Source organism: Ipomoea nil, unplaced genomic scaffold (genome assembly GCF_001879475.1).
Source record: "Ipomoea nil cultivar Tokyo-kokei standard unplaced genomic scaffold, Asagao_1.1 scaffold0715, whole genome shotgun sequence".
Taxonomy (NCBI): Eukaryota; Viridiplantae; Streptophyta; class Magnoliopsida; order Solanales; family Convolvulaceae; genus Ipomoea; species Ipomoea nil.
In genome coordinates, this window is record NW_017617143.1 from 534,173 (window position 1) to 545,825 (window position 11,653).

The following is an 11,653-nucleotide window of genomic DNA, read 5'->3' on the forward strand; positions in this document are numbered from 1 at the left end:
TAAACTATTAGCTTGTTTGGTAATGCTCTCAAAATAAATTCATAGCATAAAATAAGAGCTTATTTTGAAACGTTGTTCAAAATAAGATAGCTAGTAGCTTCCTAACTTTTTTTTTTTTTCATTTTTATCGTTATTATTTTAAAAAAATAACATCTTTTACTCTTCCCAATTAAAACCCGTTACTTCTCCTTTATATGCAACTTTCACGACAAATCCTTTATTATTATTATTATTAAACATTTTAAAGAAATAACAAATCCTTTATCCGCACCTTTATCCATTATTATTATTATTATTATTATTATTATTATTATTATTATTATTATTATTTTTTTTTAAGATTGATTATCTAATATATATGATGAATAGGATGAAGATGTTATGTGATGCTAGATCATGATTATTCTAATAGTTTTATTTTAAAATGTTAAATTTTTTTGAAGACAAAATGTTAAATTTTAATATGTAAACAAATTAATTTAAATTTTATGAAAATGTTTTTTTTAGTCTTTTTACATTTATCAACTTATCAAACATCTAATTTTACCCAACACTTTTTAGCATAATAGCTTAACAGCTCTTCATTTTTCAGCTCCTAACTTATAGCTTTTCAGCTTTGAGCTATTTTTTCAGCTAGGTTCGGCAAACATAGTCATAATAAAAATGTCTAAAATACCCCTTACAAAAAGAATGACCAAATGGGAGGTCATGAGTTCAAGCCTAGTCTCTATCGGGCCGGGGTGTGGGGGCCCTTAGGGTTGGGGTTCAGCCTTTTGGAAGAATGAGTTCAAGCCTAGTGGGGTGGTATTGACTCTTTTGTGCTTCAATAGATTGAGAAAGTAGCTAAATATGAACAGATACTACATTGTAACAGAGTCAGTAGCACTCAAAAAATATCAAAGATTTTGGATTGAACTTGATTGATTTAAAAATATAAAAAAAAAAAAGAAAATAGTAATAAAAGGGATAGTTGAAAATCAAAAATAAAAAAATTTAATTCCATATATTAATAGATGATGTGGTATTACTTCAATCAATATCACACGCAAATTACTAGTCATGAAGCAACAGAAATCGGATAATTACAAGTTTACAATCACATAAGTTGACTATTCTCAACCTGACACTCTATAAATAATCAGCAAGCCTTCACCATAATCACACACCAAATCAAAATTAAACCATTATATTTCACTTACAAATATGGATTTCTTAACCACTCTTCCACTGCTCCTCCTCCTCAGCCTCTTCACGTCTAGCTTCGCCGCCAACTTTGAAGTTCTTAACAACTGCCCCTACACCGTATGGGCGGCAGCAACCCCAGTTGGCGGCGGCCGGCGGCTTGACCGAGGCCAAAGCTGGAACATCAACGTGCCACCCGGCACGGCCATGGCACGTATATGGGGTCGTAGAAACTGCAACTTTGATGGTAGCGGGAGGGGTTCATGCGAGACGGGTGACTGTGGCGGGGTGTTGCAGTGCACCGGGTGGGGCAAGCCGCCCAACACCCTGGCCGAGTTCGCCCTAAACCAATTCAACAACCTCGACTTCTTCGATATCTCCAACGTCCACGGCTTCAACATCCCCATGAGTTTTGCCCCCATCAGACCCGGCGCCGACAAATGCCATGCAATCTCATGCACGGCGGATATTGTCGGCCAATGCCCCGGCCCTCTCAGGGTTCCCGGAGGGTGTAACAACCCTTGCACCACCTTTGGAGGATAGCAATATTGCTGCACCAATGGACCATGTAGTCCCACAGATTATTCAAGGTTTTTTAAGGGATTGTGTCCTGATGCTTATAGTTACCCTCAGGATGATGCCACAAGCACTTTTACTTGCCCGGGAGGAAGTACAGATTATAGGGTTATTTTCTGCCCATGATCGAGTTAATCAAGTAGGGGTTTGTTGGAATACTAATGCCAAATGATGTTAGCTAGAATAAAGGCTTTAAATAAATCTTAATAAATAAGTTTGCATTTATTATAATCTTATTGTAATGTAATGCATTTTCCACTTTTTTTACTCTATATATATATATATATATATATATATATATATATATATATATAGCTTGCATGATTGGTTTTACTTTATGTCATTTCTTTGTCTGTTTGGCAGAGCTTATTTAGAAGTTTATAACTTATTTTAAGCTAAGTTATAAGTTTGTAATGTTCCCAAAATAAGCTAGTAGCTTAAAATAAAAGTTTATTTTGAAAGACTACCTTATGTAGTGTTTCAAAAATAAGCTAGTAGCTTAGGTTATTTTTTTTTTTTTTCCTTTTATCTTTATTATTTTAAATAAATGACATCTTTTACCCTTCCCAATTAAAATGTTTTTGACATTTTCTCTTATCCTATATTTTCATTCATCCTCTTCGGCAACTCTTCATCACCTAGTAACTCCTTAAAGTTCCAACTCCAATCGTCCGTTCATAAGTCTATTGATCCTCCATCAAGAATCAAGTAGTAATATCTCCATCAACGAAAATTTAAGTGAGACATCTTTTGAGGCGATGGAGATTCGCAACAATATTGCTACTTCATTATGGGATGCTAGATCATGAATCTGCAAATAGTTTCATTCCAAAATGTTAAATTTTAATATGTAAACAAACATATTTAAATTTAAAACTATTTAAATTTTATGAAGATGGCATTTTTAGTCTTTTTACATTTATCAGCTTATCAAAAAGATAACTTTACCAAACACTTTTAAGCATAATCAGTTAGCTTAACCGCTTTTCATTTTTCAACTTCTAGCTTATAACTTTTTACCTTTCAGCTACTTTTCAGCTAGATTTGCTAAATATAGCCTTTGTAAAGCTTAGCAACCATTTGACATTTTTATCTTGAATCTTGATGCTAAGATCATCTGTACCTACGTTGAAAATAACACCTAGTAGCTAGATACTAGATTTGTTGAATAGTTTAATTTATTCCACCAGCTCGTTTGGTTCGCTAGAAAATATTTGAAGGTTAATGGAATTCAATTTCCATGGAAAAAAAATTATCAAAAAAATAGATTTCATTGTTTGATTGGTGGAAAAGAAATTAATGGGAATATAAATTTCAGGTTGGGTTTGAAATGGTAAGGAATTATGAATATAAAGACCAATATGCTCTTAACAATAATATATACATGTGTAATTAATAAATTTTGATGAGGCCGAGAACCTTGTGGTCTACTACTAAAATATTTTACATCCCTGTGTTAGCTCCACCTACCTAAGTACTCTGCTGGCACTTTGAGAATTTGTTGAGGGTATACAGCCTACTGAACGATTGAGTTAAACCCGTGCGGGCAGGTTTGTGGAAATACTAATGCCAGATGATATTAACAAGAATAAAGGCTTTAAATAAATCTTATTGAATAAGTTGGCATTTATTATAATCTTATTATTGTAATGTAATGCAAATTCCACTTTTTTACTATATATTTCTCAATGGATTTTTTTTTTTTATTTCAATTCTTTTGAATTATTGTTGTCATCTCAAACAAAATTTTTATTCGGAAAATGCATGCTAAGTGCCCCACAGAATTTAGCCTGTATATATGACTTGTATAAACTTTTCAGCATTGTTATCAAAATTTTTAAACATGGTAATTAAATTTATAATGGTTCTCTCAAACAATACATTTTTTTTCATTGGTTAATTTAATTTAATTATTATAACACTTAATTTAAGAATAAATATCAAGGTCGCTCGAGTTTGATGGTTTCACCACTTATAGTTCTTAACTTCCGTAATTACCATTCGTGGTCCTCCAAGTTGCGAAAATTGACCTACTGTCATCCTCCCGTTAGTTACTTCTGTAAGCCGTAAAAAGCAGGGGTAAACATGTCATTTGGCATATATAATTCTTTTTTACGTATTTGACGTAGAGGAGGAGCTGCTGGCGACAACCTTCCTTCCCGGCAAGCCATCAGAATGGCGGCAACAGTAGAAGACCAACAACACCACCATCCTTGTCTCCTCTTCCGTTCTCAGTTCTCACCCACCATTCTTCATTCTCCTTTCCTCTCTCGGCCGGCGAGTAAAAGACGGGAAGCAACGGATCTAGCGACGCTCTCATCTTCTTCGGCAACCTCCGTTCTTCCCGGCGACAACCCAGCAGATCGACGCTGACACCCTATGAAGAAAGACAGCACTCAAAGCTAAACCAACTTACCTTCAATTGCTTTCTAGCCACAGTCAGCTATCGTCTCCTGACCTCTTCTGATCATGATCAGCTACTCTTACAATACCCTCTCAAGCCTGATGAATAATCCTGAGATATATTTTACAAACTGTGCAGCCTTAGCCTTAGCTTATCATTATTGTTGTCTGGTAATAGTACAACTTTATTTTTCATCGTCTCCACCTCCCTTGCTGAGTTTCAACCCATAATTCTCCCATAAGTTATCTGCATTGTCCCCCATCAGAAGCCTAAAACAACTGTTGTTGATGGCGGGGTTGATGGGGTAGTGATTATTATTGGGTTGATGTTCTAGGCAGTATGAGCCTCCATTGTTGCTGAGTTTCACTGTCTGCATTGCTGCTTATCCCATCCCTTGGCTCATTTTTAATTAATGCTGCCCTGACCTCTTTTTCTTGGAGAAAAATCCAGCGGATTTTGTGATCCAACTCCCAGTCTTTACCATTAAACACAGCACTGTTACACCACCTCCAAATCCACCGTATCATTATGGCGAACAGAGAACTCCAATCACTATCGAACTTGCTACGAACATTTCCCCTTAAATTTGCGTCAACCCAGTCCTTGAACTAAAGCTGGCCAAGCCGTTGGACCTCCGCTATAGGAAGAAGCCTTTCCCAAACTTTGTTGGCTCTCGCACACTTGCGGAAGACATGATCGACGTCCTCCTCCATATTGCCACAATTATCACAGTATACATTACTCGTAAAACCCCTCCTTGCCCTTTCCTTATTGCACATCACACGGCCATGCTTGATCAACCACATAAGGAAACACATTTTATGTGGACCATGAGCTTCCAAACCTTCTCCCAGCCGGATTTTGCATGCATATCATCCATTTGGGTTTACACATTGTTGCGGTCCTGTCGTAGCCAAGATAAGACATTTTTGTTGCTATTTCCTCCCACAGAACATCATGGGAGCACCCAATCTGGGGGTTCTGAAACCTGGGTTCCATGTTGTTTCTGATTTGGACGATAAACTTTGTGATTTCTTTCTCTGGCCAGGATCTGCTGCAGCATCCTCCGAAGTTGATGACGACTTGAGGATGAAGTCGTTGCCGGTTACCTTGTGTAAGGCATCCATTAAAGCAGAATTGCGAGCTTGGATCCAGGCTCCTTGTGCTCAATCGTCTTCATTATGTTATCCAACCACGCTTCTTGCTTCGCCATTAGCTTCCACATTTGCGGGTCAATGAAGTCCTTCAACGACAAGAAAAAATAATTACATATGGAAAAATGATATTTTTACCCCTCTTGTTTACGGCTTAGACGGCAGGAATTAACGGGAGGATGGTAGCAGGTCAGTTTTCATAACTCGGAGGACCACGAATGATAATCACAAAAGTTAAGGACTATAGGTGTTGAAACCACCAAACTCGAGGGACCTTGGATGGTATTTACTCCTTAATTTAATTTCAAATCTATCCGATGGCGCTCCTTCATAGATGGATAGCTAGTGTCCAGAGTTATCTTGCTAATTTAAGCTCTATAGCTTTCATGATTGGTTTTACTCCATGCCAATCAATTATTTTATTATTTTATTTGTTCTTTTATTGATGTGTTTCAATCATTTTTTCTTTAATTACTTTTCTCGACTCCTTTATTACTTTCTTTATAATATTCAGAGTTAATACCTCCAAAGGTCCTCCGATATTAGCCATATACTATCTGTGGTCATCCCACTTTTAAACGACCACGAGACGTCCTCTAGATTTTTATTTTTTTTAAAATAACCACCCGTGGTCCTCTCGTGATGTTTGCTGTCTGTTAGGAATATAGCGGAATAATGCGGAAGCGAAGAATCGAAAATTGAGAATTATAGAAGTTAAATAATAGGGAAAATATATAAATGACAAATAAATAATTAACAAAGGGAAAATATAAATAAATAAATAAATATATATATATATATATATATATATATATATATATATATATATATATATATATATATATATATATAAATCTACGTGAGAATAAAGAGAAGGAGAGAAGAATTCAATTGTTAATTGATGTAAAAGGAGTGAATTACAAAAGCAAATGCCTATGCTATTTATACATTTCTAAAGAGAGAAATAAATGGCATGTACATGCAATGTGTCTGCTTCATGAGGAGAGGACGTGCAGTAGTAGCTACGTGGTAGAGGAAGTTGCGGCAACAATGCATGCAGTGGAGTGGTCTTCTACAATACATTTGAGCCACATATATTATTTTTCTAACAATCTCCACCTTGGATCAAATCCATTGTGAAAATTAACAACTGGAACAGCCGACTAAACTCAAGCACTGTTTGAACTTAGCAATAGGAAACTTCAGAATAACAGGATGGATCACCATCAACTTCCTATGCGACTGAAAGAGCATAAGCAACCATATTGGTTTCATCGTCACTAGCGTACCTAGCAGGTTTTTTAATTGTCCTCCTAGGACGATCCATAGCAATGGAATACTCTCGTTGTGGCTCGACGAGAGGTGCGATGCTAGTAGATGCATCATCTTTAGTATTACCATCAGCAGTAGTAACACTATCAATAGGCCTGAACTCAAACTCCACCTTCTCACCAGTACTCTGCGTCTCATATGTACTGGGAACTTTTCCAGAAGAAAGTAGTGCATTTTCGTCAAAAGTGATATCTCGACTCAGAATGATTTTCCGAGAATCAGGAGACCATAGACGATACCCTTTTGACTCAGAAGCATAACCAAGGAAAATGCATTTGACAGCTCTCGGGTTTAATTTACCCGTACTGGAATGAGCATAAGCAGGACATCCAAAAACTCTTAAGATAGAGTAGTCAATAGGATTACCTGACCAAACTTCTTCTGGAATTTTGAAATTAAGGGATGAATGTGGAGATCTATTTACCAAATAGCAAGCAGTAGAAATGGCCTCTGCCCAAAAATCACGCCGTTTCCATAACCCAGCATTAGAGAGCATACAACGAGCCCTTTCCAATAGAGTCCTGTTCAAACGTTCGGCAACACCATTTTGCTGGGGTTTACCAGGCAAGGTCTTGTGCCTGGCGATTCCATTTGCCGCACAGAAGTCATTGAAATCTGACTCACAGAACTCCAAGCCATTGTCTGTCCTGAGCTTCTTGACTTTTTTACCTGTCTGAGTCTCAACAAGTATTTTCCACTTCTTAAAAATAGAAAATGCCTGATTTTTATGTTTCAGGAAATAGACCCAGACTTTACGAGAAAAGTCATCAATAATAGACATAAAATATCTACAGCCTCCCATAGACTGGAATTTAGTTGGTCGCCATAAATCGGAATGTATGTATTCCAATACATCTTTGGTACGGTGTGTAGCAGTAGAGAAACTAACCCTCTTTTATTTCCCAAAAACACAATGCTCACAAAATTGTAATTTACCCGTACCTGAACCAACAATGAGGCTTTTCTTGCTCAGGAGATGCATGCCTTTCTCACTCATATGCCCCAGACGCATATGCCATAATTGAGTGAGATCCGCATCAGACATCGATGAGGATACCGCTACTGAACCTGTCACAGTACTGCCATGCAAGACGTACAAGCTTCCAGAACGAGAAGCTTTCATGAGAACAAGAGAGCCTTTTATGACCTTCAGAACTCCACCTTTAGCTATGTACTTGCACCCCAGAGATTCCAAGGTACCCAATGATATCAGATTGCGTTTCAAATCAGGAATATACCGAACATTGGTAAGAGTCCTGATAACGTTATCATGAGTTTTAATCTGCACACTTCCAATTCCACTAACCTTGCATTGGGTATCATTACCCAGCAAGACAACTCTACCATCAACCGGTTCCAGAGAGACGAACCAGTCTTTGTGAGGACACATGTGGAATGTACAACCAGAGTCCAGAATCCACTCGGTTTCGCTCCGTTTGCAACCGGAGCTAACAGATAACATAACATCGCATTCTGAATCACTTTCAACAACACTAGCTTCAGCGGACTTCTTTTCTCTCTCTTGCTTGTTCTTCAACTTGAAGCACTCAGTCACATCATGACCATGCTTCTTGCAGTACTTACAGGATTTGTTGGACTTACATCCTTTGGACTTGGATCTAGAATTTTTATTGCTACTCCCTGATTCAAGTGAACAACCCCTTACAGTCAAGCCTTCACCTTTGTCCTCAGACTTAATTTCAAAGTCAAACTTTTCTTTGGACAATAGGTTTGACTTAACACTGTCGAAAGTAAGGGTATCACTACTATTACCATACAGCATAATTTCTTTGAAATGCTTGTATGATTTAGGGAGAGAGACAAGCAATAAAACAGCGCGATCCTCATTTTCAATTATGACATCAATATTTTCCAAGTCCAATAAAATAGAATTGAATTCATCCAAGTGAGATTTAATAGAAATACCTTCCATCATACGGATTGTGTACAGACGCTCCTTCAGGCGTAGCGTGTTCGCCAGAGTTTTGGCCATGTAAAGCGTATCCAGCTTGGACCATAAATCTGACGCAGTCGTCTCACTTACTACCTCACGTAGAACCTCTTTATACAGGCACAAAAGGATGGTTGAACGTGCCTTGTCATCCAAATCTTCTCAATCTTCATTTGTCATTGTAGCCGGTTTCTTCTTCTTCCCAACTAGCGCTTTCTTCAAATCGTTCTGGGTTAGAACGGGTTCCATCTGAACCTTCCAGATAGAAAAGCTAATTTTCCCGTCGAACTTCTCGATATCGAACTTAGTGACAGTCGACATCTTTGAAAATAACTCTCAATTAAACCGCTCTGATACCACTTGTTAGGAATATAGCGGAATAATGCGGAAGCGAAGAATCGAAAATTGAGAATTATAGAAGTTAAATAATAGGGAAAATATATAAATGAAAAATAAATAATTAACAAAGGGAAAATATATATATATATATATATATATATATATATATATATATATATATAAATCTACGTGAGAATAAATAGAAGGAGAGAAGAATTCAATTGTTAATTGATGTAAAAGGAGTGAATTACAAAAGCAAATGCCTATGCTATTTATACATTTCTAAAGAGAGAAATAAATGGCATGTACATGCAATGTGTCTGCTTCATGAGGAGAGGACGTGCAGTAGTAGCTACGTGGTAGAGGAAGTTGCGGCAACAATGGATGCAGTGGAGTGGTCTTCTACAATATATTTGAGCCACATATATTATTTTTCTAACACTGTCAAATGACCATTAAGTGTGAGGGCAAACCTGTCATTTCTCTTATGTCTCCAACGTCACCTTCCTCTTCCTTCCTCAGGCCCTCAGCTTTTCCCTCCTTCTTGGCCGACAGTGAAGACAAGAAGCAACATCGGTGGTGGTGGTTTGGTCTTGCGACGTAGCAGTGGTGTGCTACAACCAGCGAAGGCTCTGGCGGAGGTTGGCGCTAGCTCTGGTGGTTGCACCAACAACAAGACACCCACCAATAATTACTGCAGCGTCACAGCAGAGAAACCCGCAAAAGGCAGACAGACGATGATAATCCCCCTACTTCTTCCTCTCTACTTTGCTCTCATCGTCTCCCGTCCACCATCTATTCCGTTCTCTCTCGTCCAGCATGTAATACTGCATGTCCCCAACAAGTAATCGGTAAACTAGACCTTTGTAATAATGGTCTAGCCATTAATTTAACGCTTTTAATTAGAGATTTAGCTAAACCAATTTGGGTGTGGACATATGGTACATGATGTTCCACCTTAATGCCCAATGCCATACAATAATCATCAAAAGTCGACGAGTTGAATTCACCAGCATTATCCATTCTTACATGCTTAATAGGACAATAAGGGAATTGGGCATTTAACTAAATAATTTTGCTCATAAATTTGGCAAATGCCATGTTTCTAGTGGACAACAGCCTCACGTGTGTCCACCGGGTGGAAGCATCGATAAGGACCATGAAATATCGAAATGGTCCAGATAATGGGTGAATGGGCCCACAAATATCTCTCTATAATCTCTGTAGGGAAATAGGTGACTCAATACCGACCTTAGAACATGAAGGACGAGTAATGAATTTTCCTTTTGCACAAGCAATACATGTGTATTATCTAGGCAAGAGAGATAATACTTATTCTAAGGAGGTTATGTGCAGTTGAGTTTGAAAGGATCCGAACGATCATAGTTTGCCTTGGGTGATCCAAGCGGTCATGCCATAAAAAAGAAAGAATGTGTGTTTTTTATCTTTAGAGTGAGTACAACGCATGAAACCTTATGTCTGATGTAGGAATAGTATAGACTTGAGAAAAGGAAAGGAAGTTCTTCGACTTCTTATTTTCTTCCATTTACGAGTTCTGTCCTGATAAGTTATTCTAAATTTTGTATAGGCCTGGTTTCGACATGGAAACCGTTTCACCGAATATCTTTGAAACTGAGCAGAGTTCTTTTGGATTTAGGGTACAAAAGAGCATTTTTTTATTTTAAATTTAGTACCCTTAGGGAGTATGAGTAAGGTTTTTACGGAGCCGACAATCGAAACCTTATCATTGGCAATAGTCGAAATATTGCCCTTGTGTTCATGTATTGTTTGAAAAAATCGTTTATCTATCAAAATATTATGTGTGATATGAACCTAGTCCAAGGTTCAAATAAGATGGAATATTGTCCCAAGAATTGCTCTCAATGTAAAGATAGAGATGTATCGAAATACCTTAAACCTCACGAGAAACCCTTTGTCTCGAATCCTCAAAGACTTGGAAGAATCCCATTGTAGCTTCAAGTACCTCGATGATGCAATCTTCAATCAACTAGAGTCGGATCTAGTTTCCTTCGATTCAAGAACGAGTCCACGAACCTAAATCTAAGGTTGAAGAAAGTAACATTGATTCGAGTCCACGAATCAATTTGCTAGTCGAGTCCACGACTAGTCACTAATTGAGTCCACAATTAGCTATAAGGTTTCTTACACAAGTGTAAAGAAAAACTTAAGAATTTTATTGAATTAAAGTCTGTTTAAAACTGATATGGATGTGCCCTATTTATAGGTATAGGGCAGCATTGTAATCTAAATACAATGGGAAAAAGAGTCCTAAACCTAATCTAGAAAACAAGTAAATAGAGTTTTATTTAGAAAAGGATTTAAGGAATCCTTTCTAAATACAACTAGTGTTTTCTCTTTTATGCCAAACAATTTAAATTAATGATGACCAAAAATAATAGGGCTGATTTGGGCCTAATTTAATCACCAAAATCAGCACTTAAACAATTATAAAAAAGCCTTGAGTTCTTCTTCATATTTTGCAAATGGGCTTGACTTGGATTTCCACCATCTTTGAACATCACCAATGAAGGGTTGCCTTAATTGTTTGGACTTGGGCCTTGTGATTGGCCCAATTAGTACTCTTAATGGATCTTCATATGTTGGGCCGCATCATCCTCCCCTTCTTGAAAATGATTCAACCTCGAATCTTGTAAGCATTGTCTTCGATCCATGACATCACTTGAAATTGGCCAC

General features: G+C 37.4%; 1 pseudogene; it reads left to right on the forward strand.

Annotated features, from left to right (window-relative positions):
* The first annotated feature begins 1,165 nt into the window (after nt 1-1,165).
* Nucleotides 1,166-3,459, forward strand: LOC109176583 (annotated as a pseudogene).
* The last annotated feature ends 8,194 nt before the right edge of the window (nt 3,460-11,653 follow it).